This window comes from Amblyomma americanum, chromosome 1, assembly GCF_052857255.1.
Source record: "Amblyomma americanum isolate KBUSLIRL-KWMA chromosome 1, ASM5285725v1, whole genome shotgun sequence".
In the NCBI taxonomy this organism is placed as follows: domain Eukaryota; kingdom Metazoa; phylum Arthropoda; class Arachnida; order Ixodida; family Ixodidae; genus Amblyomma; species Amblyomma americanum.
This window is the reverse complement of record NC_135497.1, coordinates 288861041-288884162: the sequence shown is the minus strand read 5'-3', so window position 1 is coordinate 288884162 and position 23122 is coordinate 288861041. Positions and strand designations below refer to the sequence as shown.

At 44.0% G+C, this 23122-nt stretch overlaps 2 protein-coding genes across 4 annotated transcripts in view; both read left to right on the top strand.

Annotated features, from left to right (window-relative positions):
- Positions 1-5110, top strand: part of LOC144115238 (uncharacterized) — an 86148-nt gene extending 81038 nt beyond the window's left edge. Inside the window, exon 6 of the transcript XR_013311311.1 lies at positions 5092-5110. The gene's annotated coding sequence lies outside the window, so the exon portion shown is untranslated. The remainder of the gene's footprint in view (positions 1-5091) is intronic.
- Positions 1-23122, top strand: part of LOC144115237 (uncharacterized) — a 95040-nt gene that overhangs the window by 44695 nt on the left and 27223 nt on the right. The gene's annotated exons all lie outside the window — the stretch shown is intronic.

Here is a 23122-nt window from a genome sequence, read left to right as displayed (position 1 = left end):
AAGGCGAATCTTTCCTGTTCATTGGCCATCACCCTGTAGTGCAAACCTCATCGCTTTTGTGGGTATTCTGCTGTTTGCAGCCTTCTGGGCGTTCCATTTGGAAAATCTAAAGAAGGCACTCTGTCTGCTGACCTTTCTTGAGAGTGCTTTTAGATATTTGGCTTAAAATAAACCACGCTTCGATGGTTTTGAGCTCATCAGTTTTTAAAAACCACTTTGTCTTTCCTTCACAGCTGCCTCTTCTATCTGCCCGTACATGTTTTACATGTCTAGTTTTTTAGTAGTGTTTGGAATACTGGTAGTGGAACACAAACTGTGCTGCTATAAGTTATCAGTTAACATGATACAGTTGGCCACAGCGAAGAAAAAAGAAAACAATATCAGCATGAATCTGTGAGAAAACTGATGTATAGTCTTTGTCAAAAAGTACAGAACCAAAGGGTTTGGCTTCTAAGCCATGTAATAAGGCCTCTGAGCATCCATAGATGTCCAACATACACGGTGGTCAGGGCAAGATTTTGTGTACCATCAAGAGATCTGGAATGCTAGCGATGCACAACAAGGCTCAGAAGCGAATTCCTTGGGCTCTAAACTTCGACAAATGCTGTACTCGCATTATGTGGCAGCATGGAAAGACATGACAAACAGGAACAGTAACATTTCGTTGACCCTAAGAATCATCACCCCACTGGTTTCTTGTCCCTGCATGGGCTGATCATGGTTTTTATCTTTTTGCATCTAGCTTGGACAGCTTCCTGGGAGCACTGTCAGCATTTTGTAATTTTTTTTATGTTTTTAAATAGACTTCCCGTTCTGCCACATGACACATTTGCTAGCATTTATATATATCTTTAATTAGAAAAAATGATGGTGCTAATGGATTTGGTGAACAATTAAGTTTTCAAGCAAATATGTGCTTAGGCACAAGTCTTCAGAAATTCAATTACTTATTTAATCACAAAGTTACTAGTCCTTAGTCTGATCTGTTGCCATGGGAACTTTTCTGGAATTTTTCTTCACTTCATCTGAAAGTGAAGGTGATGAATGCCTTTCTCCCGATCAAACAGATTGCATGTGTCCTTAGCGCTTTGACCTTAGCCCATGTGTTTTTGCTTTGCTTGTAGTGTGCACAGTCATGTAATACCAGGTTGAATAATTCCTTGTGTTTCAGCATTAGTCATTACTTGTTAGCTAGATTGAAAAGCATGTGTGCATGCGTTTCTGTATTCTAATTTTTTCAATATAAGTTATGAGTGCTGCATTTTATTTGCGACAGGCTCCTTCAAATGGGTGGCTAACATATCTTTCGGGGCACATAAACTTTCTCTAGAGCATAGGCCTCCATATATTGAGTGTAAAGTTTTGTTTTGTGTTCTTTTTATGTGATTGTATGTTAAATTGAATGAATTGTATACGTTTTTTGAGGTTAGTTCATGCTATGTGTTTCTCAAAAACAAACACAAACATTAGAGGTTGGATACCTGTGATATTTTACTGTAGATTTAGTGGGCTGTTTAGGATGTCTGTTTAGTATTTCTTTTAGTGTAGTTTGTAATCTGCATCTTGAAGTTAGCCACTTGGAGTTAGCCACTGGGAATTGTCTGGTGCATATTTTTTTTTAGCTTATCTTATCTGACAGCACCAGTTAGCCTGAAGTGTAGCGAAGAAGTATTCAAGTGAACTCTGCATTGTTTTTCAAGATTTGCTATTGCATCGTTTTGATTACTTTTAGGTGCTGATTTCAAGTAAGTCCCTATCTCTAATACCTGTTCAAGAATTGTGGTTTCAAATGTTGTTTATTGTCCTCCATTTAAAAAAATAAAATTGTAATCTGCAGGTCTTTGTGACCTTTTCTTTACTTTACGCAGACTCTTCAATTTCTTTTCAATTGAATAAGCTTGACATGTTCAGCAGCCTTTTAATGCTGCTGGTGTTAATATTTCAGATATGTATGTAGGTTAGTAACTGAAATTTGTGATAATCCAGTGTTATTTTTGCGGTGGTCTGTTTAATTCAGTATTTTCGAACATCCAATAGAATGAATAAGTCGCATGCCCAAGTTAAATTGCGAACATTGTTTTGCGGACGTGCTAGTAACAATGTTTTGTAAAGCGCTTAAAACTGCAGTCTCGGAAAGGAAATGTCTATCAAACTGACAGCTACCTTGCACTATGGAGGTAAAATCTAAGAACTATATTTTTGTTCGAAAATAAAACCACGGAGCACAAGCTATATGCCATATTTTTGTGGAATCCTTGCGGCGAATCCTTCCGCTTTTATCGACTTTGAGGACTTATAGACTGGATGAAAATAGTGCTCGAAAAATATTTTCAATGCGCGAGTGGAGCACGAAATTCAAAATTTTCTTTAAAAAGGTCTATTATGGACTGCAAAACTAAGTGACAGTAATAAACGGATTTAAAGGATACAATATACAAATGCATTCATTTTAAAAACTTCTAAAGGCAGAGAGATGGCAAACATTATTTGTCCAATGTGGAGCTGCCCGCAAATGCCTTGTGCATCATTCAGGTTCTTTAACTTCAGGGATTCGGTTTTTGGACCACAGTGAAGAGATGGTATACTTTTACGAGAAGAACAATGTGTTGCAGGAATTTGGCCCGTAGATCCGTTACCACGGTCTTGTTTTCAGTTTCATTGCCTGTCGTCTCCCAACTCTGCTTTTCTTGCCCATTGCGAACCACCCCGTCAAGATACTTTCGGCTAGCGCCGGAGCCGTATGGTTTGTGTATTTTTCACAGAAGTGCCGTATACACGGCGGAGTCAGATTAAAGACGTTTCCTTGCCGCCACCGCTGGTCTCGTTTTGTTTCCGCAATGTACGGCAGTACGCTGCGACGTGACTGCGACGTCGTGTGTATGCATGGCGCCACGATCGTGCAACGCAGGCATCAAGAAGGAGGTGAAGACAGCGGTCCGATGCACTTTGTATCCAGCGTTCTTGCTCTGTTCCTTACAGTACTACTTCGTAATGGCATGGATGGAACGGGGCTGGTTGTTATATCTCAACATTGAAGTTCGATTGGGCTTTGTTCATGATTACAAAGCGCTTTCGAACCTGATTATTGTGATTAACGAACTAGCACTGTTCCGCCTATATAGTTAGCAGTTATAGTAGCCTTGTAAGAAAGAACAAAAATGAAATATAGAAAAACGGAGCGCTGTCATCACCTCCTCCTCCTAGATGCCGGCGTTGCGAAATCTTGGCGCCTGCATAAACACGACACCGCAGCCACCGCTCAGCGTATCGCTGCGGTTGAAACCTCCCATTGCTAACCGGAAGTGCATCGTATTTTTTGGTGTAAAAATCTGCACCAATTAAACTTCCATTGTCAACCGCAAGTGCTTCGTATTTTTTGGTGTGAAAATCTACACCCAATCTGCTCCCTTCGCCAACCGTAAGACCTCCGTATTTTTTGGTGTTGAAATCTACCCCAAGTCTAACGGTGTATATCGAACCTCGATTTGGGAGGACGCTAGAGGACAAGCCAAAAACACCCATCTGGGTTGATTTGTGTTTAGTGTCTAGCGTTGGGGTATAATGCCTAGAATATCGCCTGGCCGCTATAGTTGGGACATTGGCTGCGTTGGCCTGCGTATCATCGCTGCCAACCGCACTCGGGTTTAGGTCGCAGAGTGACGCAGTCGTCGCTGTTGAGGTGACGAAGAAGCGGCTTGAGTATTGATGGCACCACGCAGCAATGCGCAGTGGATGCTGAGGGATTGCCTATTCACTGCTCGAAGGTTTTGACGCGTGTTTTTTTTCTTTGCTCCACCGCACGATCTGCGTAGTGGCGGTGCGCTACAATCACATCACCATCGTCCACGCGTAGCTCGTCCCTTATGCATGAATGAGTGTTTCTTCATTCCGACAAAATGAGCGCAGTTGTGGGGGCTAATTACGTCGAGAATTTCACATGGAATTTGAGGCGACGGCATGGCTGTCGATCTTCGCAAATCGCATTGACTGACGAACGTCATTAGGGAATGTACTTGAAGCAGGCGAAGTGTTGTGTCCACGACATGTGTAAAAAACCCAAACGTGCTGCTACCATGGCTATTCATTACTATAGGTAAATACCTTGGTGACTCTGCCATTATGTAGAGGGAAAGCAGGGCCGCGCTCGCCGGAGGTGGCACCGGTTCCCTCGCTTTTTATGTGCAGCGTTTGTGGAAGATAACTCCTTGGTAGCAATCAGCCATGAACACGTCTAGCCGATGACATGTTGTGTTCTCTTTTCAGAGTATGCAGCTATCTGTGGTGAGAAGCGGCAGCAAAATAACCCGAGATGTGAATCTGTGCAACGCAATCGCTCAAATCTTTCGAAAGAATTCGCCCCTGTGGCCGAAGTATCCGGCAAAATTTTTGTATGATTGATCGTGTAGGTTGCCTCTCTCGTTGTGAGTTTGCCTGTGCTAATGCTACTGCCTAGATGGCAACACTTCAGAGAAGGATGAGAAAGCGGACGTGGGGGAGGGCAGTCCAGATCGCGTAAGTATTCACATCATCGCGTACCGTGATAACGCGAACGTCATAGGTAGTAGTCTGCAAAAGCCCGCGTGTTGCGTAGCCTTTTTTTGTTTGTGTATCAATCACAGCTTTCGGACAACATAAACTCGTTCCCGTGCGAGGTCCTCGGGAGCTCTCGCTTACGCAGCCATTCTGCTCACAAGCCCGGAAACAGGTCATCACATGCGAATCCAACGACGTATGTAGAAGCACGTGTACATGCCGACAGAGGCTTAGAGAAGCAGAACTAGATTGTCTTCATCGTGGGCCTGCGGGCATAGTCTGTTGTTTTAGTTTCTGGAAACTTCACATATTTTTGGTAATGAAATTAAAGAAATAATTTTTTCAGCGATTTCTCTTACCAATCCCCTTGTGCAGCAATTGGATTTGTATGCACTAATTTTTGTTGACCGTGAAAGCAAACAGTTTACGCACCTTAATTGTCTGGCAATAGTTTCTTCACCTATAATTTTATTTTTGTGCAATTTCTAGAAACCCTAGTGCCCGTTCATATATACAGCTATAACTTTTTCTGCCCTGATCCCGATTTTCTTTTTCAAGAGTGTAGCTGAAGAGGCCTGTCATCCATGCCCATCTACTTCTCTGGAGGTGCCCAGGGACCAAGCTGAAGAGCTCGTGCAGCAGGCTGGAAGACCTTCTCGGGCATGCGTGTTGAAATTTATAACGCACAGAGCGTGGTAAGGGACAAATCGAGTCTGTGACACGCAAAATTCTCTAAAGCGGCTCAGGTATCAAAAGGGTCCCTTCACTGGAATTACTTATACAGCTGTAGCCTGTGAAGATACTCTTCGCGCAAAATTCACGCCACGGATTTATCCATTCCTTAATAAAATCCTGAGAAGCAAACCAACGGCACCCAGCCATGGTTGCTTGAACAACGAAAGATAACAATGTGTCTGATTCGTAGAAAAATGGCAAGAAATAAAAGCCAAGGTCTTGAGACATGCAAGACACATATCACTTCACACCAGTTTTCTTCCATAGGGCGCTCTCCTGATGGCATTTCCGTTTCTCATGCGAGTGCTATAGGGGGCGAGTGATGATTAGGAGCCTGCGTGCCCAATGACGCCACAAAGTTTCTTTAAAAATTATGAAGTACGACTTGAACGGCAGGCAGGTAACGTAGCTCGCATTAACGCCATATAAAAGAGGCCACTTACCCTTTTGCAGTTACGATTATTTTTTCTTTATCATTCTGCATTATGAGGCCACTGCATTCCGGGTATTGAAAGTCTGGACTTATCAATTGCGCATGGCTCAAATCATGTCACAGTTCCTTGAGGAACTACGTTGTTGGGCATTCATCATCATCAGGATCAGCCTTATTACACCCACTGCAGGGCAAAGACCTCTCCTATGTCTCTCCAATTAACCCTGTATTTTGCCAGCGTCATGCACCCTTTGCCTGCGAATTTCTTAATCTCATCCGCCCACCTAACCTGCCGCCTCCTGCTACGCTTACTTTCTCTTGGAATCAACTGCGTTACCCTTAAGGACCAGCGGCTATCCTGCCTTCGCATTAAATGCCCGGCCCAAGCCCATTTATTCCTGTTGTTTTCGACTAGGATGTCATTAACCCGCAAATATTCCCGCACCCACTCTGACCGCTTCCGGTTTCTTAACGTTACACCTATCAATTTTATTTCCCTGGCTCGCTGCGTTCTCCTTAACTTAAGCTGAACTCTTTTCGATAGCCTCCACGTTTCTGCCCCGTAGGTCAGTACCGGTAAGATGCAGCTGTTGTGCACTTTTCTCGTGAGGGAAATCGTTAAACTGCCATTCATGAGCTGTCGCTACCTGTCTTAAGTAGACGTATTCCTTTACCAGTTCCAGGCGCTTACTGCTAATTGTGAACTGCTGTTTCATTGCTAGACTGTTGAACATTACTTTGGTTTTCTGCATGTTAATTTTTAGAATCAGCATTTTGCTCTGCCTAACTCATTGCTCATGATTTGCAGTTCACCTCCTGTGTGACTCGGCAAGGCAATGTCATCAGCGAATCGCAGATTATTTAGGTATTCTCCATTTACTCTTCTTCCCAACTGTTCCCAATTTAGGCCTCGGAATACCTCCTGTAAACAGGCGGTGAATAGCATTGGCGAGATCGTGTCTCTCTTGTCTGACGCCCTTTTTTATTAGAATTTTCTTGCTGACTTTAGGGGGACTATGGTAGCTGTGCAGTTGCTATATATATATATATATATATATATATATATATATATATATATATATATATATATATATATATATATATATATATATATATATATATATATATTCCAGCATTTTGACATAAGGTTCTTCTACAGCCTGATTACGCAATGCCTGTATGACTGCTGAGGATTCCACTGAGTCGAATGCTTTCTCGTAATCAATGAAGGCTATATATAGAGGTTAGTTATATTCGCGCATTTTTCTATAACCTGAATGATAGACATCCCAAGTAGACAGTTTTTCACACATGTAGTTCATAAACTATTAAATCGTCACTCAGCATCCTGCAGCTTAGTATAGTGCGCATATTCTTAAATATTACATAAATTTGCCCTATTTTACTCAAATCTCAAATTGGGCATAGACTACATAAAAGTTAAATCTGAACAGCATGCAGTGAAACGCCTCCATAGTGAATGCCTACTAGTTAAGGATTTTCTGGAACCTCATGTAGACCACCCATTGCATCAAGTAAGTCTCGGTTTGGTTCCATAACTTCAGAATGACTCATCCTGTCAAGAAGGCCTCATGCGGCATTCTGAAAGCTCATATTACTTTTCTGCGACCCACGCTTCTTAACTCATTTCCATATTTAGCTTATCAATTTGAAACCATTTGTTGTTTTGTACTCTATAGCTCTGCAAGTATTCACATGAATAATATTTTGTGTAGGTGATCTATAATTAACTCACTTGAGATTTCGCTGTGCGTGGATGGTCCGCAGTGTTGTGTGGATACCAGAGGTGGACAAATGACCTCATTTGTACTTTTCCTCCGCCACTGTCACTATTGAATCCATGGCCCTCCCTCACCCTCGCTCTCATTTTGAAAAATTATCCTGTCCTCTCTCACCCTCACTTGTTAAAACATGCTCCTCTCCCTCACCCTCACTAATAGCTGTTATTAAGTCGAGCTAATTTTTTCTAGCTTGCAGCTTCTGGCGATATACATGGTAATAAACATATGAGGCAATCCTTCAAGGCACTGGTCGACGAGAAGCTAGATGCTAATACTGGTGTGTGTGTGTGTGTGTGTGTGTGTGTGTGTGTGTGTGTGTGTGTGTGTGTGTGTGTGTGTGTGTGTGTGTGTGTGTGTGTGTGTGTGTGCGTGTGTGTGTGTGTGTGTGTGTGTGTGTGTATATGTGTGTGTATTTTTTGACGGACATTCGTGGCAGTGAAGGAGAGACGTGATCACAGCTCTCCTTAAAGGCACTATGCAATAAATTAATTGAGAATACGTAAAGCAGACGAGAGATAGACATTTCATCATTCGTCACGCCAACTCAAGAACGTTTGAGCTAGCATCAAACAACGAAAATATAGACGATTAAAAATTACGCTCCTCCCCTGCCCCCTCAACTCGTACGCGCGGGGCACCAGACAAAAATATAGAAAAGAGCTGTGGGACGGCCCCAAAATGAATACGTTATCCGCTGACGTTCCTTTTGCAACTTCCGGTTGTCGCTCCAAGCACCCCAGCAGCAGCGTCGGCGGCGTGATTGCGGCGCGCGTCGGGCTTGTTTGCTTGTCGTCTGTTGTAGTTAGCAGTAATAGACCCGCACCTCGAGGCGCGACTGCTCGCTCTTACGGCCGCGATGGGCATCAAGCTCTATGCGTTCACGCCGTACCGGCTGAACGCCAGCGACGACAGTAGCGACTCGCGAGCCACGGCAAGTGGCCCCGCAACTCCCGACAGAAGGAGGCGGCAAGGAAAATTGAAACTATATGCACGAAGGCAATGCCTTGGCTTGCGCTTTCCCCAGAGGGTCGCGCGGTGGCACAGACGATTTTCATGGCTATCGAAAGTGTGCCCTTGATGTCGTGGCTCCCGTGGCTCCAGCGATTGAGAGCGGGTTGTGGCCTAGGGACGTCATGTGTATAGCGACGTCTTTTTTTACGATATTAATTTCAAAATTGGTCACCACGAGCGCACCATTAGGCCCGCGAATTTAAAAAAAAACACGGTTTTTAGAAATTGATAATAAATTGCCGGCTCAGATCCAGACTCATACTTGGTGTGAATGCTTCTTAGGATCTTATCTAAGCATTGAAAACATTTACAAGCGATTTTTTATTCATTACATAGGTCCTTTAAACAACACTCCAAATGTTTCCAGTTAGCATCCGTAGCAATTGATTGGCACATCGGACCAGTACATGGCACCTGCGGCAACCTACTGAGCCCTATCAGAGGACTACCAGCAACGGTGTTGAAAGTGGAACAGAATGGCCGGAAGTCACGCCTATCAGTTAGCAAAAAACACCCAAAAGGGAGTAAATGGATTTTTCTTCTAATGTACACTGAAAAGGAGTCTTTTCACTCTATACATATGGTGTATTTTATTCACACTCTAATGGAAGCTAGTTATAAAGGGCTTAAAAGGGAGTAAAAACTTTACTCTCCTTTAAAATGGTGTTTTTTGGGTGTTTTGTTGTAGTTTTTTTATAGCCACCTTGGTGTTTTTACGAGAAACAAAAGGAGTATTTTTTGCGGATTCGGAGTTTCTACGAGCACCTATGGGAGTATTTCTTTGCCGCTACGGAGTTTTTCAGGCAGGCTTTGGAGCATTTTTGCGATGGTTTGTAGCCTTTTTCCAGGGATTTGTAATAGTAAATGGTTTCTGTTTTGATGCCTCATTTGGAACGAAGCATCCATTTTGAGAGTCAGAAAAAACAGTATGTGTAACACTGTCAAAATGACTTCATTGCATCAAACAAGTGAGGGTGACACGAAACGAAATGTAGATATTGAATCAATATTGTGGTCATATATATATATATATATATATATATATATATATATATATATATATATATATATATATATATATATATATATATATATATATATATATTTGCCTTGTCTGCTAATAGCTTAACGGGGGTCTCGGTTCTGGCACTCGTGATGCTATAGGTACCATAATAGAGTTCTCGCAGAGTTTCCGCCCTCGCCGTTAGATGACGCTCTACGTCACACTCGCGGTATTGCAGGGCGTGCTACGTCCACCGCTATAGACGAGGGAGGTGCTGGTTAACACTCTCAATGTTCGCTTACACGCTCAACATAAATACCCACAAAAGCAGCACATTGGACAGCCGTCGCTGTAGCTCAGTTGGTAGAGCACCGGACGCGATATTCGGAGGTCGTGGGTTCGGATCCCACCGGCGGCATGGTTGTCTTTCTACTGCTTTATAAGTTTTTTTTAAAAGGAATTGATTGGCACTACAAATATAAAAAGTAAAAACAATATATATATATATATATATATATATATATATATATATATATATATTTATATATACACACTGTCCAACACTGAAGCCTACCTAGGTGCCTTAAGGATTCTGCACGTGTCCTATATGCGGGAACGACAGTTGATAAAAAAGAGGTTAGTGACTTGTAGCACCAGCTTTATAAGAATTAAAAAAACAAGTGTCTTTACGCGCGGCTTTGTGTATGTGTGGTTTAAGAAAACGTGCTCAAAAAATGCAATCATTCGATGAGACTTTCTGGGATAGGCAATGTGGAAAACCCAGAAAGGTGCGAAAAAGGCATGACACGCCAGATAATGTACACTAAATATCAGAAAGTGGCTGTCTGTCGACGTGCAGATCCATCTTTTTCTCAGAAACCACCAGACATGAAGTCAGGCAAGGGTCCTCCTGTGAATGCAATAGTACATAAGAAATAAACCACCAAATTGAAAAATAAATTTGGTATCGTTGCAGAGAAATATGCATGCTGAGTGATATCAGTGCAAAAAAATTCATGGACACGAAATAAAACACACCACCTATGTTTTATACCTCCTTTGCCTTCTTGTACGTCATGTGTATAGCGACGTCTTTTTTTACGATATTAATTTCAAATTGGTCACCACGAGCGCACCATTAGGCCCGCGAATTTAAAAAAAAACACGGTTTTTAGAAATTGATAATAAATTGCCGGCTCAGATCCAGACTCATACTTGGTGTGAATGCTTCTTAGGATCTTATCTAAGCATTGAAAACATTTACAAGCGATTTTTTATTCATTACATAGGTCCTTTAAACAACACTCCAAATGTTTCCAGTTAGCATCCGTAGCAATTGATTGGCACATCGGACCAGTACATGGCACCTGCGGCAACCTACTGAGCCCTATCAGAGGACTACCAGCAACGGTGTTGAAAGTGGAACAGAATGGCCGGAAGTCACGCCTATCAGTTAGCAAAAAACACCCAAAAGGGAGTAAATGGATTTTTCTTCTAATGTACACTGAAAAGGAGTCTTTTCACTCTATACATATGGTGTATTTTATTCACACTCTAATGGAAGCTAGTTATAAAGGGCTTAAAAGGGAGTAAAAACTTTACTCTCCTTTAAAATGGTGTTTTTTGGGTGTTTTGTTGTAGTTTTTTTATAGCCACCTTGGTGTTTTTACGAGAAACAAAAGGAGTATTTTTTGCGGATTCGGAGTTTCTACGAGCACCTATGGGAGTATTTCTTTGCCGCTACGGAGTTTTTCAGGCAGGCTTTGGAGCATTTTTGCGATGGTTTGTAGCCTTTTTCCAGGGATTTGTAATAGTAAATGGTTTCTGTTTTGATGCCTCATTTGGAACGAAGCATCCATTTTGAGAGTCAGAAAAAACAGTATGTGTAACACTGTCAAAATGACTTCATTGCATCAAACAAGTGAGGGTGACACGAAACGAAATGTAGATATTGAATCAATATTGTGGTCATATATATATATATATATATATTTGCCTTGTCTGCTAATAGCTTAACGGGGGTCTCGGTTCTGGCACTCGTGATGCTATAGGTACCATAATAGAGTTCTCGCAGAGTTTCCGCCCTCGCCGTTAGATGACGCTCTACGTCACACTCGCGGTATTGCAGGGCGTGCTACGTCCACCGCTATAGACGAGGGAGGTGCTGGTTAACACTCTCAATGTTCGCTTACACGCTCAACATAAATACCCACAAAAGCAGCACATTGGACAGCCGTCGCTGTAGCTCAGTTGGTAGAGCACCGGACGCGATATTCGGAGGTCGTGGGTTCTGATCCCACCGGCGGCATGGTTGTCTTTCTACTGCTTTATAAGTTTTTTTTAAAAGGAATTGATTGGCACTACAAATATAAAAAGTAAAAACAATATATATATATATATATATATATATATATATATATATATATATATATATATATATATATATATATATATATATATATATATATATATATATATATATATACACTGTCCAACACTGAAGCCTACCTAGGTGCCTTAAGGATTCTGCACGTGTCCTATATGCGGGAACGACAGTTGATAAAAAAGAGGTTAGTGACTTGTAGCACCAGCTTTATAAGAATTAAAAAAACAAGTGTCTTTACGCGCGGCTTTGTGTATGTGTGGTTTAAGAAAACGTGCTCAAAAAATGCAATCATTCGATGAGACTTTCTGGGATAGGCAATGTGGAAAACCCAGAAAGGTGCGAAAAAGGCATGACACGCCAGATAATGTACACTAAATATCAGAAAGTGGCTGTCTGTCGACGTGCAGATCCATCTTTTTCTCAGAAACCACCAGACATGAAGTCAGGCAAGGGTCCTCCTGTGAATGCAATAGTACATAAGAAATAAACCACCAAATTGAAAAATAAATTTGGTATCGTTGCAGAGAAATATGCATGCTGAGTGATATCAGTGCAAAAAAATTCATGGACACGAAATAAAACACACCACCTATGTTTTATACCTCCTTTGCCTTCTTGTACATTTTTGTGCTTATCACAGTTGGTACGAATGCACCGAAATATTTTTCAATGCAGTATATGCATTTTAAATATTGCTCGTGCCATTGTTTGGTACTAGTTATAAGCAGTCAGTGCGTTTACTTCCAGAGGAAAGAAAGCGTAGCAGGAGGCAGTGGAAAGTTAGGTGGGTGGATGAGATGAAGTTAGTGGGGGGTACGGTGGCTACCGCTGGCAAAGGAAAGTTTTAGTTGGAGACATGTGAGAGGTCTTTGCTCTGTGGTGCGCGTGTCCAGGCGAATGATAATGATAGTGGTAAATCAAGCATATCAGCATAGAAGCTATCCTTATGCATGTCCAGTATTACCGTACATACTTGCGTAATTTGCGCACTCTTTTCTTTATATTTGGGGTTCAAAGAGAGGTGGCGCAAATTGCGCAAAACTTTTCTGATCGCATCCAAAAGTTGTGAAATGGTCTTAACGCGCAATATATACTGTATACTGCTGCCTGTATGCAGACCGTCCGTCTTGCACCCCAAGGCTGAACAACAAAACATTCAGTTTGGCACTTTGTTGACCTTAAGTGCGTTGTTGCTGCTTGTATCACTGATGTGTGGTTAAGATGTTAATTACGTAGAAAAATATTTGCGAATATTACTGAACGCCACATGGGAAGTATCCGTATGATTCGACGCCTTTCCACAAACACTCTCCAGCGTCCTAGACAAGGAGAACTACAAATGTGTACGCAGGATGTAGTGTTGTCATTAGCACGTTCGGCTGCGAAAAAGAGGGATGGGGTTCAAATCCCATCGTGCACAAATATTTTTTCTTATCGAGTTGCAGAGCGTTACGAACAGACGGACAGATGCGAGCTTGAACTATTAAAGGCTTTCGCCTTAAAAGTTGATCTCAAAAATAAGACGCAAATTCTCTCCCACACCTCCCACGTTATGTAGTTCCCTGTGGAATGGCACGACTTCGTGTGTGCAGCTCAAAGCAATAAACGCGCAACAATACAAATGCGAAGCCCGTGGTGGGAGGCGAATGAGATTAACATTATCAGCCTGACTGCACCCACTGCAGGGCAAAGACCTCTCCCATATCTCTCCAATTACCCCTGTTGTTTTTCTAATAACTGTCTTGCAATATTACATCCCGTGCAATGTTCTATTATATGAACAAATAAATTAAAGAAGGAGATAAAGGGCGATAAAACGGGGCCGCCGCGTGCCGCCCGGCTTACTATCGGCATGAAGAACAGCAACCGGATCGATAGTTTCGGATTGAGGCGCGCTCGCAACTGTTCGTCCGGGAAAGTGTCCGCCAGCATAAGCGAGCCGGGTAAATGGCGCCCTACTCTGGGTTTTGCCAGTTGCACCGTTCGCAACCACGCACGGAGGTGCTGCCGCGCTGATCTTCCAAAAGTCTGCCTTGTGCACACACTGTATGCTGGTGATCTGGCGTACCAGCGAGCGCAAAATATGCTAGTAGAAGGATTTTTGCTTTCTTTTCAGAAATTCTGGTAAAAATTTAGGCCGCTGCGAATAATGCGCGGGCGAAACTCACGGGAGTAAATATGGTAGATAAATGAAGAACTCACCTTAGTGACAATGACGTGAAGTGGCTCATTACACCTTGATGCCACAACTTCCATCAGGCCAAGTACTCAATCTTCTGGAAGCCAGGAAAACTTGTCGTTTTTTAATGGAATTTTTTGTGAATGAAATTTCTCTACAAACACTCCAATGTGGAATTTAAGCGCATGAGTGTCTGAACTAAAGGAAATGTGATTCTGCTGTTGCAGGCTGTAACAAATGTGAGGGGGCTAATGCCTCCTTAGTCTTCCGAGCCTTTAGCCTAGCGCCAGCAGCAAGGATTCTCTCTATTGCTTCCTGCAAATGAAGTTCACTTATGAAGTGACAATGCATGAAGGAGAAGTTGATTTCAGATCTATTATTATGAACAACTTCTACAGTTTAGACTGGAAACTGTTTGCAACCACAGCAATAAAAACAACAGTGAAGCAATCTTGAAACCACAAGAACAAGATGCGCCTTTCCTCAAAAACCACTTTTTCAATTTTTAGTTTCCTCTTCCTTCCTTTCTCCTTTTCCTTCTTCATCCCTTCCCTTACTGTGTAGTTCAGGTGTCTACCAAGGTGTGACATTTACCGCCCTGTTTCCTTTCCTCAAAATCAAGCACACCAGTGGGCTCATTTGTGTTGAGGCCTTGACAACAGGCCCTTCATAAAGGAAAGGCACACAACTGGATGTGGGAGGGGGTCAGTGGAAACCTCTGTCTCCCTTTCATGCAGGTGGGTTTGGTGTCAAACTAAAATAACCTGCTTTAATTGCGTTCCCACGCACTGGATAGGCAGCATGCCGACCCTGCCACCCTGGCATTAGGCAGTTCACGGTGAGTGTGTGTGTAAGCCACAACTGGTGCAGTGTGTGTGTCAGTCACAACCTTGTCAACACTAATGCATGCAGCCCACTTCTCTCGCCGACCTCTCATACCTCAAAGGGCGAGTGATCGAGGCATCCACTGACCCGGAGAGCCATTTATGCGCCCTTCTTTTCCTCAAAATCATTGGAATCTAGAACATTGTCAACACCAACGCAAACGACCACAGCTTACCGTCTCTATACCCAGGATTAGCTAAGCTAATTCATAGTTTTTCTCTAATTTTATGCAAAAGCAGAAATGTCTAAGGCATGAAAGATTTGGACATGCTTAAGGCGCACTACACAAGACTTGTTGAGAAGCCTCAGTCCTCTAGGCAACACCTAAGCAAGAGGGCTTGTCTTCATCTGGGCAAGTCCACTTGTGAAACCGTTGCCTAGAGTGCTGAGAATGTACCTCGAATCTTGATCATTTAGTTCTGCAAAGGCAACATTGTCATCTTACAACCTTCTCTCTGCAATCAAGTGCAGTAGTTTACCATGTGATGCTCGTGACAACGTTGCCACTTCCTCATCTTCCCCAGAGTTCAAAATCATGTTGCTGAGCCTCCTGAATCCACACTCCGTACAGTACATCAGGCATCGTTTAACTACCACGTCGCACTCTATGATCAGCTGAAAATATAGCAAAGTTCAGCAATTGTTCGCAAGAAGCGAAACACAATAAACCTACGGCTGCCTCGGTGGACAAGAATGGGAAGAGGAGGAGAGCATCTGAAAGAGACAGCATCCGCAGCTGTTGCTGCCGCTTTTGGGCTATAGACAGAAGCCGGGGACACAGTGAAGATTCATCAGCTGAGGCGACGTTCTCTTTCAGCCGTCTATTACGGCATTTAAGTGACTCTACTGCACCACCATACACCACAAGATGGCTGCAGTCCTGTAACACACAAGCCAAATACTGAAAATGAAAGCAATCAATAGATTGTAGCACTGGAATATGAAAAGTTTTCTTTATTTGGCAATAAGCTTGTGAAGGTGCTGTGCTATGGTTGTCATCTTACAAGCCACTAGTAAATAGTTCATCCGGCAGTCATCATCAATGTCAGTTCAGTATTTAGCACAGGGCAAAGGCATGCTTCAGGTATGTCAACTTTACCCTAGCCTGTACCTCCTGTTCCCAAGCTATATGCGATACCTTCCTAATTGTATACACCGAGGTGAGTCTAGGGTCCCCTGCTATATTTGCCTTTTCTTGAAACTCAGTCCATTACCCTAAGGAACCCTAGAACTATCTGCCGATTCCATTATATGCACTGTAAACATACATTTACTTTTTCAATTTAGGCTGTGGTATTAATATTTCACATCTGTTCCCTGAACACCTCTGTTCAACCTCATCGCTTTGTTTCCGCAGTTCGCTAGACTATATTCGTGCCTTTCAATGTACTCTTAAATAATTCGTACAATGGTGAGTGAGAAAAAATGCAGCTATTACGCTGAATGCTTAAGCGTAATCCACCAGTAATTTTGAAAAATTACCATTTACGAGTTATGCATATGGCTCATGGCCAGGATTCAGGTTCATGCGCCGCTAGTTCACAAAGTCGCCACCATGCGCCGCATGAAGTTGAGCGCCTCCTCCTCTTACATTCTCCTTCCCTGGTTTGGGAGAGACACGCCGATAAGCTTCGCGCATTGTCCACTTCGTGTGTCGTCCCCTCACACCGGGGAGCTTCCCGAGCGGGGGGAAGGGGGGAGGCTTTGAATTTCTGTTTCTTTTTTTCTTTTCTCACCCAGCGTGTTCAAGGGGGACAGACTGTTCGGCTCCCCTACTCATTTCCTTGTCTGGGTTGTAAGAAAACGAAAACAGCCGGGTCGCGGCTAAAGCCTGGTTCACATGCAAGCGAACGGCTCGCGAACTCCGCCGCCGCGGCGCATACACCCTCTCTCAAGCGGCGGAGGAAGCCCCACCGGCTGGAGCGGCGAGGTTCGGGCAAGTTGGAAATTTTCGCGGCGGCGACGCGGCAGCACCGCATCTCAACCAATGACGGCCCGGCGTTGCCACGCGAGTTTGTACGTCGCACGTACGAACTTTTGTTTAGGAAAAAATTGTATAAAGTGTGTTTAATGCTTAAAACGCAATAATTATATTGATTTAAATAAACTATGAAAAGAAATGACAAAATAATGTTTATATAGCACGCTTTTATTGTGTTTGCAGGCCACCAAAACCGGTTGACGGCGCATATCTTATGCCAGCAACTTTGGTTTTCGCAGCGGTGGGAAACGCGGACCGCCGATGCATGTGAAACGAAAGCTCGCGAACCGCTTCGCAGCGCCGCGCCGCTGTTCGCTCTTTTCGCCAGTTCGCTTGCACGTGAACCGCCCTTAACGCAGCAGAACCGCGCCGTCTTTGTCCGATGTTGAGCGGTCATCTGTCAAAAAATATGCCGGCCCGTTACTGTCTGAAAGACGCTGAAGTAACCAGCGCTAAGTGCCAACCCCAAGGGTCCTTCCTGGGCGTACGCGTCCAGCATCGGCGCTCTTGGTGTACGCGGGAACGGGCGTCGAAAAGGGGCATGCATCTCCATGTTCCTGGCGGTGGCTCGCTAGCACGGACCTCTAGCACGGACTGATATCGGCGCCTCGCCGAGAATCGCTGGCGTCTTCTGCAGTACGCATGCGCATGCCGGTTTTGGCGTACACCAAGAGCGCCGACGGTGAGCGCGTACGCCAACGAAGGGCGCTTGGAGTTCGCGCTTTAGCTGTGTGGTTTACTAGAATTGATATGAATGAGATTAAAGTGAGGGGACGCCAATGGAAATACAAATTTGACATCTTGCATTTATAATTGATGCAACTAATCAATCACCAATTCGATATACTCATAATGTTGCCAGTCAATCACAAAATTGGTTGCAAAATTGATTTACTAAGGAGGCTGCCATCTTGAATTCCTCGGACTTAGAAAATTGCGCACCGAAGGGAGCTGGTAGCAGACCCTAAGAAATCGAGAAACGTGATGAGTAAGAGCGTGAGCTCTTAAATCAACTGCAAGTATCCACATCACGCAAGAAATGGTCCGCTTCTCGCCTTTTTTTACAGCTACATCAAAACTGCTGTGGGTGACAAAGACGAGTCCTACTTTATCGTTCATCACTCGTACGCTTTCACGGCACGACCCCTGCGAACCGTAGAACGAAGCGATGAAAGATGATGATGACAACGATATAGGCAACTCCTAACAACAAGCACTTTATCATAGCGCGGGATGCCACGGCTGTGGCTCAGTGGTATGAAGCGTACGGAAACAAAGAATGCCCTTTTTTGGCGGCGTTGGTCACAATCCCTCTCTGCGCTCGTGAATGCAAAGTTTCCTTTTTTTTAGTACCGTGAACGAATTTTTGAAAGTTTTGCTTCAGTCTGCTGAATGTGGGAGCTGGATGAATTTCTGCGCTAAAGCTGTATTTGGAAGCTCATTACGGTCATTGTTTAAAAAAATAATAAAATATTGGGACGCTGTAAGACTGGGACGCTTTTTTGGACAAAATTTGCGAGGCAGAGAGCGCCGCGACGCGTCGGCGCTCAGCTGGAGATACATAAAGCAAAAATCGACGTGCGGGATCGCTCAATGCTCAAGCTAAATGTCATCAACGCAAGCACTGCTAAGCGAGAAGGCCTGCCAAAGCAGTGACGCTGATCCTTCTGTTAGTTGCAAAATTTGATTTCGGCGCCGCTGCACTAACTGTAAGATGCGGGCATAGTTATCTAAAAGAATTGGCGTGTTCGATTGATTGAAGCAGGCCTAAATTGGGTTGCCCGCCCAGCCGCAAACACCACAAGGGGCGCGGTTTTCCTCCTACGCGGACACCTCGAGGAAACACGACCATTTCGATCCGACATTAGGCCATGTCCTCATAAAAAAGACATTTTATGCTGGATGAATCGCTTATCTTCAAGAAAGTCACGCTTCCGTGCACGGTGACACATTTCCTAGTTTTGTTAGCCAGGAAACCGCTCTGTTACACACCTGTGCATGAGAATGAGTCAACCTGTGTACACCCACATGACGCGGCCAATCCTTTCCTTTATTTTTTTCTAAAACGCCGCATTTTCTTGCACAAATTCTTACCGAACAAGATAACAAGTCTTAAGTCTTAACAAGCACGCGCTGACGTTTCCCCGCTGAGCGGTATACAAGCACAGTTACATCACGACTAAACGAATAAAAGAATACTGGCGCCATGCGTACTCAAAACAATGTGAAAATATATGGCAATAAAGAATAATACCCCTGCCACACGGCAAATCTAATGTAATTCCCATCGAATGACATTTGTTCGACTTAATGTCATTTATTCTGCGTACTGCTGCACGGCCAAAAGTAATGCCATTTGCAAATGATGGCGATTGCGATGGAGAAAAAGTGCAGCATAAAAACATTTCGATCTATGCTTCAATATGTTTCGAAAAGTATTGTTTTGCGAATGGAAACCGATTTCAAAATTTTAATCCTCGTTTCAATAACGCGTTGATCACTGCTATCCACCAGGAGTCCAAGCCAAGCCAAAGTTCAGCCAGCGGCGGCAGACAAATGGCGGACGTCACTACGTCGCTTTGTGCAATGGATTCGCGGCAGCGGAATGCGATCGCTGCGAGTCTATGCTTGCGAGCGCAAAGACGCAGCAGGCTGGCCCTGTACAAAGGCAGATTAGCGCAGCTGAGGGTAGCCATACGCCATGAAGAAGCAGTGAGCGCTGACCTTGAGGATCGACTTATCGCCAATGCCTTCGCGATAAGTGCAGCTATTGCTGAAAGTTTGCCAGCGGTGCCTCAAGAGCGATGGACATTCCAGAGGAGCGAAAGATGGTTTGAAGAAACTTTGCCGCACTTGGGTGAACTGCATTTTCGACAGCCAAAAAACATGCCTGCTCGTCCATTCCGGTTGGCTGGTAGCGAGAGTGACAGTTTTATTTTTTCTGGTGCTATTCGGTATTATTATATAAATAAATGAACGACCACAGAATTATACGGGCGTTGAAATATTATAATGCTTGTGTCGCATTTGAAATTTATGTTCGGTGCATATTCTCACCAAGTCTCTGGTGTCGAGGGAACACATTAGCTCGGAGTTTGCTGGCGAATGAGTTCCCCAAACTCATTCGATACCTAATGTCGTTTTCATCGAATGTCAATATTTTTTCTCGTGTGGCAGCAAACTAACGTCGTTTTGAACGAATGTCATTCGATGGAAATGACATTAAATTGGCCGTGTGGCAGGGGTATAAGATATCCGGCATTCTGCAGTGGTAACCGAGTCTCATAATAAACTGCACATCTCCAACAAAAAACTTTAATTTTAACCCAATGTTTCGAAGCCGACTCGGCTCCTTCATCAGGGGTGACGAAGGCAGTAGCTAGCGTCTTTAAGTATGAAGGGGACGAGGGGGTCAAAGCAACGAAAGCTGTGATGCGAAAGGCGTGGGGGAGGGGGAGAGGGGTTTAGGCTGTTAGTCACGCTGGCGCACTGCAAGGAGGTGGTGAATGGCGACTTTTTTTCGTTGAAGTCCCTGGGCGTATGCTGGGGGCAGGTTTCCTTTTGTGCGGTTGATGTTGTTCGGGGTGGTTTGGATGTGCCAGCAGTCGAGAAAGAGCGTTTTGTGGTAATTTGTTTCGGTTACGAGGATGCTGGTTTCTTGGAAGTTGATTCTATGGTCTGAGTCCTCGGAATGTTCGGCTACAGAATTCCTCTCTCTTGCGAAGTTGCGGACGTCATTTTTTTGTTACCGAATTCTTCCTTCGAGATTTTTGGTTTCGCCGATGTAGCTTGCGTCGCAGTCGGAGCAAGGAATTTTGTAGACAATTACTTGGGCTCTTTCTCTCCGCGGCCGGTCTTTATTAACAGGTAGGCAAAGCGCAAGAGTGTTTGTGGGCTCGTGTGCCACCTGGAGACCCCCTTTCTTCAGGAATCGGGCGATGGTTTCGCTGACACCTCGGACATAAGGTACAGTGACGTATTTCGGTGGTGGCGTTGGTCTTCGTGCGTTGATTTTTTGGAGCATGTTGTCGTGGTTCTGACGTCGAATGGTTTTTTGAATAAAGTTTTTTGGCTAGGTGTTTATGAAGAGTTCTTCGAATATCGTGGGTTGCTCTCTTTTTCTGTCAAGTTCTGTGCTTGTTCTGCAGATGAGACTGAGAAGTGCAGTTTATTTTATGTCTTCAAACCCAACCAGACAGGCAAATCTGTCAAAATGTTTAGTTTTTTTTAACCGAGTCTCCTGATTTATGTGTTGTACTTAGCGGTGTTCTTTTGTTTTTGATAAGCGGCGTTGGAGACTCGATGCACCGTGCTCGACCCCTTTCGTCACCAAATGATCTCTAGTGAAATGGGCAGTTTGCTCCATTCGACTCATTTCTTGCCACACAAGGCGAAGACACGTGCTTTTTGAAGCTGTCGCCAATTACGTGGCCGCAGAAAGGTCTTGCCCATTCACAATGGTCGGCTTTATTTTGTACTGTACACAGGCCATGACAAGGAACGTAGTAAAGGCTCTAAGTAAAAGCCTTTCAGCGTGCAGTCTTTTTCATTGAGTGAGCAGGTGAGAACCATGGCCACTCGATGATGCCGTTCCATTGAGCGGCCGCATTGGTACCAACCGCTGCCTCCACTAGCTGGCAGAACAACAGGGGGCTAACGGGGCGCATTTTTTATTCTGGCAGTGAGGCTTCAATTTTGGATTTCGACGGGGTCTGTCTTTATGTCTGAGATTTACTTGACCTAAAATAAAATAATCGGAAATATTTTACGCCCGCGAGTGAGTCTCGAACCTGGGGCCTTTCCAGCAAAGGCACCTTTTTTCACCAAACTAGCGAAAGCTTAAAGGAGCAGCGATGCACCTACACGGTGTAGCCCAAAGGTGAAACAGTCGTTCAGGCTTAGCACCCGCTGCTGTGCTCGAGGCAGCTGAAGTGAGTGTTTTAAAATTAAAGTGCGGTATTCTTTTCAATCGTTGAGCTGAGACAATTGTTTTTATTCTGATAGCTTCCTTAAAAGTATTGCAAGAGCTACTCTCATCATCAGCAGCACGTATTGTGTATTGCCTTCGCCACCAGGAGCACTGTGTGTCTGCAACACTTTCACTGTCTTGAAATCTGTGCATAAAATATAAACACCCGCACCAAAAGCAAAGCCAGACACTCCTTTCGTATTTAACAAAATTATTTTCAAACATTGTTGGCTGTATCTTTCTTTATTGATTTTACTTTACACGTTGGATGACACTGCGATCGTACGTTCTCTAAGGCCGCGCCTTTGGGCTCCGAAGGTCTCTGACGAGCGCCTTCGCCTCCAAGGCCCTTAGCGGCAAAGGCGCAACATTTGTGCCATATAGCTGCACACGTTACGCCTTTGGATATAAGGTATGGTTTATGGGGGACTAACGTCCCAAAGCGACTTAGGCTATGAGGGACGCCGTAGTGAAGGGCTCTGGAAATTTCGACCACCTGGGGTTCTTTAACGTGCACTGACATCGCACAGTACACGGGCCTCTAGAATTTCGCCTCCATTGAAGTTCGACCTTTGGATATAAGGACCTGATTCTTAAAGGCTTTTGCGTTGCCCGTGTGACAGAGGTATCAGCCACCCCTGATGAAGGAGCCGAGTCAGCTTCGAATCTTTGCGTTAAAATTAAAGTTTTTGGTTGAGATATACACTCTATATGAGTCTTCAAATGAAACAAGATAGGCAAATCTGTCAAAATGTTCAGTTTTCATTCAACAAGCAACCGCGGTCTGCGCTCCACGATTTGATGAAAAGTAAGAGGAGGAAAAATAATAAAGGCAGGCAAAGGCACAGCAGAAGACCCCTCCCCACTGTCCTTTTCTTCCTCCCCCTTACCACCCTGCAACCGGCTGTCCGTGTAGCTCTGGAAAAAGAATTTTTCCCTACCTATATACCTGCTCACATCCTTGGCCCTTCACGTTACCGCCCCTCACCCTTCTTCATCCGTTTGATGCTGCGAACAGTGGGTCTTGTTCTCGTGCCTTTTGTGGGAGGAACATTGCCAAAGATTGTGTCTGAAAGGTAGGGTGAAATTCAAGCAAGTTTTGGTTAAGACGATTCCAAATTCTTTATTTTTTTCAAAATCCGCAACAACAGCAATGACATATTGCTTTAAGCATGCTGCTCGAGTACGGTGTGCGATTCCTTCCC